This window comes from Epinephelus moara, chromosome 1 (assembly GCF_006386435.1).
Source record: "Epinephelus moara isolate mb chromosome 1, YSFRI_EMoa_1.0, whole genome shotgun sequence".
Classification (NCBI taxonomy): Eukaryota; Metazoa; Chordata; class Actinopteri; order Perciformes; family Serranidae; genus Epinephelus; species Epinephelus moara.
In genome coordinates, this window is record NC_065506.1 from 970,789 (window position 1) to 977,682 (window position 6,894).

The 6,894-nt window shown below is 48.7% G+C and overlaps 1 pseudogene; it reads left to right on the forward strand.

Moving 5' to 3' along the window:
* The first annotated feature begins 3,447 nt into the window (after positions 1–3,447).
* On the forward strand, positions 3,448–5,417 carry LOC126393486 (uncharacterized; annotated as a pseudogene).
* The last annotated feature ends 1,477 nt before the right edge of the window (positions 5,418–6,894 follow it).

The window sequence follows — 6,894 nt, forward strand, 5'->3', positions numbered from 1 at the left end:
CAGACACCATCTCCACATTTAAGACTAGACTTAAGACTTTCCTCTTTGATAAAGCTTATAGTTAGGGCTGGCTCAGGCTTGCCCTGTACCAGCCCCTAGTTAGGCTGACTTAGGCCTAGTCTGCTGGAGGACCCCCCTATAATACACCGGGCACCTTCTCTCCTTCTCTCGCTCTCTCTCTCTCTTTCTCTCTCTCTCCTTTGCTAACACTCATGTCCTGTTACTGCATCTCGCTAACTTGGCTGTACTGAATGTCACTAACTCGGCATCTTCTCTGGAGCCTTTGTGCTCCACTGCCTCGCAGGTTAACTTATATCGCAACGGTGCCTGGATAGTGTGACGTGTGTGGTTGTGCTGCTGCTGTGGTCCTGCCTGATGCCTCCTGCTGCTGTTATCATTAGTCATACTTCTACTGTTATTATACACATATTATTGTCACATATGTATACTATCAGATATTAATATATACTTTCAACATGTTGTACCACAGTAGCCGTAATTGTATGCTGTAAAGCCCTGTGGCAAATTGTGATTTGTGATATTGGGCTTTATAAATAAAATTGATTGAAATTGATTGATATTATTAAAATATTATTACTTTAATTAATGTTGTTGTAAGCTATTATCATTACCGTCTGTCCTGCATCTCTCTCTGTCTCTGTCTCTCTTTCTGTCTCATTGTATCATACGGATTACTGTTAATTTATCATGTTGATCTGCTCTGTACAACATCTATTGCTCGTCTGTCCGTCCTGGAAGAGGAATCCCTCCTCAGTTGCTCTTCCTGAGATTTCTACCATTTTTTTTTCCCCCGTTAAAGGGTTTTTTTTGGGGGAGTTTTTCCTTATCCGCTGCGAGGGTCCTAAGGACAGAGGGATGTCATATGCTGTAAAGCCCTGTGAGGCAAATTGTGATTTGTGATATTGGGCTTTATGAATAAAATTGATTAAACTGATTGATTGAACTCACAGGATTCCAAACATCTGCCGCCAACACCCTGGTGCCAGACACCACAGGACATCCCTAGAGGTCTTGTGTCCTTGCCTTGACAGATCAGAACCAAGCCTGATCCAATGAGGCTCCAGGAAGTTATTAGTGAGCACACTGGGATCTGGTTTGTTCCGCTCTTAGGGCCATTCCTGAGCTGTATTCTGGTGTGACATAGCACATCTTCCTGCCTTATTAAAGAGCAATAGTAAATTCACTAACAAAGACCACGCCAATAAGATAAAGATTTCAAATGGTTTATTGCATATGATGGATTATGGGTTCAGAGGAAAGTGTGAAGGGGTGAGGATCGAGGGATTAGAGAATGAAAGGATGAGGTTGGAGGGATGAAGGGATGAGGGACGAGGATCGAATGAATGAGGGATGAAGGGATGGAGGATGGAGGGATGAAGGCTGGGTTTCTGGGTAGCGGGCGAGTGCGATGATGGATGTGTTGGGTCGAAGGCAGGAATGCAGGAGGGATCCCAGGAGTGAGACTATGCTCATGAGTTGTATCTTCATGAGCTCGGCTTTGGATAGCGTCAAGAGCACATGGGTGTTTCAGATCTCGTTTGGACCGTAGTGTGTATAAGTACTGCAGGAAGTGACCAGTCACGGAGGCTGCATTGATTTATTTCTCGAGAGTGAGAACGAGAGAGAGTCGCAAGTATGAAGTTGCGTTAGAAAGACTGGGACGAAGTGACGGGTCGTAGGTGTAGTGGGGCTGATTCGGAGCAATGCAGTAAGTGACCAGCCAAGGAGGCTGTGTTGATTTACTTCTTAAGAGTGAAAAGGAGAGAGTTGGACGTATGAAATTGCGGTAGAAAAACTGGGACGAAGTGAAGCGTGGTAGGTGTATTGGGACGCATTCCGAGCACTGCAGGAAGTGTCCAGCCGTGGAGGCTGCATTGACTTACTTCTCAAGAGTGAAAACTAGAGAGAGTTGGAGGTATGAAGTTGCATTTGAAAAACTGGTACAAAGTGGAGGGTGGTAGATGCATAGGGGCTGATTCAGAGCACTGCAGGAGGTCACCCAGGCAGAGTCTGCGTTGATTTACTTCTCAGGAGTGTGAACGAGAGAGTCAGAAGTATGAAGTTGCGTTAGAAAAACTGGGACGAAGTGGAAGGTGGTAGAAAAACGGGTGGATCCTGAGTACTGCAGGAAGTGACCAGTGGTGGAGACTGCATTGATTTACCTCTGAGAACAAGAGAGAGTTGGAAGTATGAAGTTGCGACGAAGTGAAGGGTCATAGGTGTATTGGTGTGAATTCGGAGCACTGCAGGAGGTGACCAGCCATGGAGGCTGCGTTGATTTACTTCTCGGGAGTGAGAATGAGAGAGAGTCGGAGGTATTCAAGTGCGCATGCACCAACCGTGCGTGCAGCCTGTTGCAGTCGCTCTTGCTTGTTTTCTGCGAAGAAGAGGGCCTTCAGAGCTTGTAACAGGGAGGAGATGAGAACAATACAGGGGAAACTGAAGGTGAAGATCAAGGAGGCTAAGGCCTCGTTCCTGTGCCAAAGACACCGCGTCCCAGTGGCTCCAAGGACTACAAACCCGTGGCACTGATCTTCCACATTATGAAGACCCTGGAGAAACTTGTCCTGGAGTAGCTCCAGCCCATGGTCAAGCCACTCTTGCACCCCCTCCAGTTTGCCTATCAGCCCCGACTTGGAGTGGAGGACGCCATTATTTATCATTATTCATTATTACATCTGCTCAGCCGCGTCTACACCCACCTGGACAAGCAGGCGAGCACTGTGAGGGTCATGTTTTTTGACTTCTCCAATGCGTTCAACACCATCCGTCCAGCTCTACTGGGTGACAAGCTGACAGCAATGCAGGTGGATGCCCCCCTGGTGTCCTGGATTGTAGACTACTTGACCGGCAGACCACAGTATGTGCGCTTGCAACGCTGTGTGTCAGACAGAGTGGTCAGCAATATGAGGGCCCTGCAGGGACTGTCCTCTCTCCCTTCCTCTTCACCCTCTGCACCAAGGACTTTCTGATGACTCTGCCATAGTTGGATGTATCAGCAAGGGTGATGAGGATGAGTACAGGGCTGCTGTGGATAACTTTGTCACATAGTGTGAGCAGAACCACTGCAGCTCAACGTGGCAAAGACAAAGGAACTGGTTGTGGGTCTGAGGAGGACCGAGACACCAGTGACCCCTGTTTCCTTCCAGGGGGTCAGTGTGGACATTGTAGAGGACTATAAGTACCTGGGGGTACACATTGACAATAAACTAGACTGGGCGAAGAACACTGACGCTCTCTACAGGAAGGGCCAGAGCCATCTCTATTTTCGGAGGCAGCTGAGGTCCTTCAATATCTGCCGGACTATGCTCAGGATTTTCTATGAGTCTGTGGTGGCCAGTGCTATCCTCTATGCTGTTGTGTGCTGGGGCAGCAGGCTGGGGCACCCTTGACTCTGAACTCTACTGCCGCATATTTGCAGCCCGCATGTCCCTCTCCTGCGAGCTATGTGAAGCCCCTTCTCACCCTGCCACAGGATGCACTGTCACTGCTCCACTACCTCGCTCACATCCATCTTCCTCACGCAACACCACAGTCTTTAACCGCCTGTCACCTGCCGCACCCCCACCTCCCATCATTCCTAGGCCCGCTAACATAGGTCCTTCGGTCAATGTCCCCATGCCAAAGGGGGTCGACAGACAGGGAAGGCCGATCCTCTGCCAGGGTGGCAGGATGGTGTGCAACAATTTCAACCACCTGGGCTGCGCTCTTCCCAGCTGCCGCCTCCTGCATGTCTGCTCCTTCTGCGGCGGTGCGCATGCCAGGAGCACCTGCCCCCACAATCCAACCACAGCTGCAGACCAACTTGTACAGCACGTCAGCACCCCTGTTCAGGTAAATGTCCTTGCCACTGCTCTACAAAACCATCATGATAGAGAGCTTGTTCATGTTCTCATAAATGGCTTCACACATGGTTTTCATCCTGGTATGGCAGTTCTCCCTGACGTTTCCCACGTCTGTCACAACCTCTAGTCTGCTCTTGCAGAACCTCACACTGTCGACACCCTGTTGGCTAAAGAAGTCAAAGAAGGATTCATGATAGGCCCGTTCAATATTCCTCCTTTTCCACTGTTCAGCCCAATAGGTGTTGCCACTCGCAAATACTCTGGAAAAAAGAGGCTAATTATGGACCTGTCTTCCCCACACGGCTCACACATTCCAAGCATCAACAGTGTCATTCCCTGTCCGGATTTCTCCATGCAATACGCAACCATTGACCATGCCATCACCCTCATTCGGCTAGCAGGACGTGGAGCTTGGCTTTGTAAAGGAGACATCACCAGCGCATTCAAAGTTTTGCCCATTCATCCTGACTTCTGGCATTTTTTCGGCGTTTGCTGGAAGGGGGCTTATTATTTTTCTGTGCGTCTTACCTTGGGCTGCAATAGCAGTCCTAAGACCTATGTTGGATCCTTACTAACAACCACAGGCTCCCTTACATTCTCCATCTTCTCAACGATTTTCTCGTCGTCACTCCACCATCCTCACCTCCTCGCCACGGGCTCAATACGCTCAGTAACGTTTTCTCTGAACTCAGCGTCCCTCTTTCTGAGGAGAAAACATCAGGACCTGGCACTTCCATTGAGTTCCTAGGCATCACCCTGGACTCAATTTCCTTCCAAGCATCTCTGCCCTTGGAGAAAATACAGTGCATCTCTCTGCTTTTGTCAAACTACTTCCTAGCAGACAGATGCCCCAAACGCCAGCTGTTAGCCCTCCTTGGCCATCTCAATTATGCCATCCACGTAATCCCTCAAGCTAAATCCTTCTTGTCCATCCTTTTGTCTAAGGCTGCTGCCATTCCCTCTCTCCACGATAGGGTAATTCTAGACGATGCCTGCAAAATGGAAATGCGTATGTGGCTACATTTCCTATCTTCTTGGAATGGCATTTCCTTCTTTTACGACGGCTTCATCACCCAGCCTGAGGACATTCAACTTTTCACAGACGCGGCTCACTCCACAAGTTTTGGCGGCTACTATGGAGGGAGATGGTTCGCCTCTGCTTGGCCCCCAGAGTTCGAATCCCTCGACTCAGAGTCCTGCTCTCCTTCCTCTGCGCTTCACGAGCTGTATCCCATCATAATAGCTGCCACTCTTTGGGGGCACGAATGGTCTAGGAAGTCCATACTTATCCACTCTGATTACACTGCAGTCGTAGAGATCCTGAACAAAGGTCAAACTTGTTCTTTAACCATCGTGCAGTTCCTGCGCAGACTCACCTTATTCTCAGCTCAACACCAGTTCATCCTCCGGGCAGCCCATGTTCCTGGTCATCACAACAGCATTGCTGAGTCATTGTCTCCCTTCTCGTTCCAGAAATTCAGACACTGGGCCCCAGAATCGGATCTTCACCCAACACCTATCCCACCGTTTTCAGCCACAATATTCAACTAGCTCCACAGCTATCAAACCTCTCTCACACTTCACAAGAAGTCATCCTTAACAGTCTCGCTCCAAGCACACTCTCAGCCTACCTAACTGGCTGGAATTGCTTCAAGGCATATCACTCCATCTACCAGCTGCCTTTTCCCTCTCTGGATGTCATGTCCATCTGCAATTTCATCACCCATGCTCATTCCATCCAAAAAATACAGTCCTCCACCATCCAGACCTACTTAGCAGGAATCAACTTCTTCATCAAACTAGTCACTGGCTTCCATTGTCCTTCAACCTCCCATTCTCACGTTACTATGTTAATAAAAGGCCTGCACAAACAGGAACCGGCTCTCCCAGCTAGGTGCTTGCCACTCACTTCAGACCTTCTCAGCCTCTGCATTCGCTCCCTTCGTTCAGGCTACATATCTCCTATGGTTGACCTAACCCTAGAATCCATGTTTCTGCTGGCTTTTTTTCGGATTCCTGAGGTGCTCTGAATTTGCCCCGACTTCATCCGTCTATAATCCTTCTGATCACCCCAGTCTATCTGACATAACCATCCACACTGCTGACTCACTCATATTCACTCTCCGAAGGAGCAAAACAGATCAGTTCGGAGTTTCTTTCCCTATCTACAGTACTTATTCTGCCTCGAATCCTACCTCAGCCCATACGAGCCACTGACCAAATACATCAGCTCCAGGTATGCTGCCAAGGCATCACCTCAACACCCACTCTTTCTCACTGAAACAGGAAAAATGGCCAATCGATTCTGGTTCCAGAAACACTTACACCAAGTCCTACGCATTTCAGGCGTATCTCCAGAACTTTATTCTAGCCACTCCTTCTGCATTGGCGCAACATCCACAGCAGCCAGACTAGGCAACTCAGACCAAACCATTCAGGTCCTAGGCTGCTGGTCATCCCAAGCATATCGCTCCTACATCCGCAACAATCTTAACAATCTCCGTCAAGCTCATGTTTGAATCAGTTCAATTGAAATCTGACTCTTTTGGGGGCCAGTGATCAGCTCGGGTGGATATATATGCCTGAGACGGAACCCCCACACTGAGTCTCTATCCGCCCGGTCTCCAATACATCCTCCCAGACCAGCCTAACAGACAACATCTTCCCTCTACCTCACCCACATCCATTCATCTATTCTTAACATTCAATAACTCCTGTATTTCATTAAACCTTTAAACGACATATTGTTGTGGTGTGGTTCTTGCTAGTGAAATGTAGTTAACCTGTTAACTTAGGTTTGGGAGCAGAACCATGCCTCAACCACACCGCTAATCACCTGCCAAGCCTACTTATGTTGGGTCAACCCATCCTACCCTGTTTGTCTCAAGATTTCTTGACCAACCCTCCCTTTCCCTTCCCTTCATCCTTCCAACTTCCGACCTCATCCCTTCATCCCCTCATCCTTTCATCCTCCTACCTCATCCCTTCCCTCATCCCTTCACCCCCTCATCCCATCATCCTCCTACAT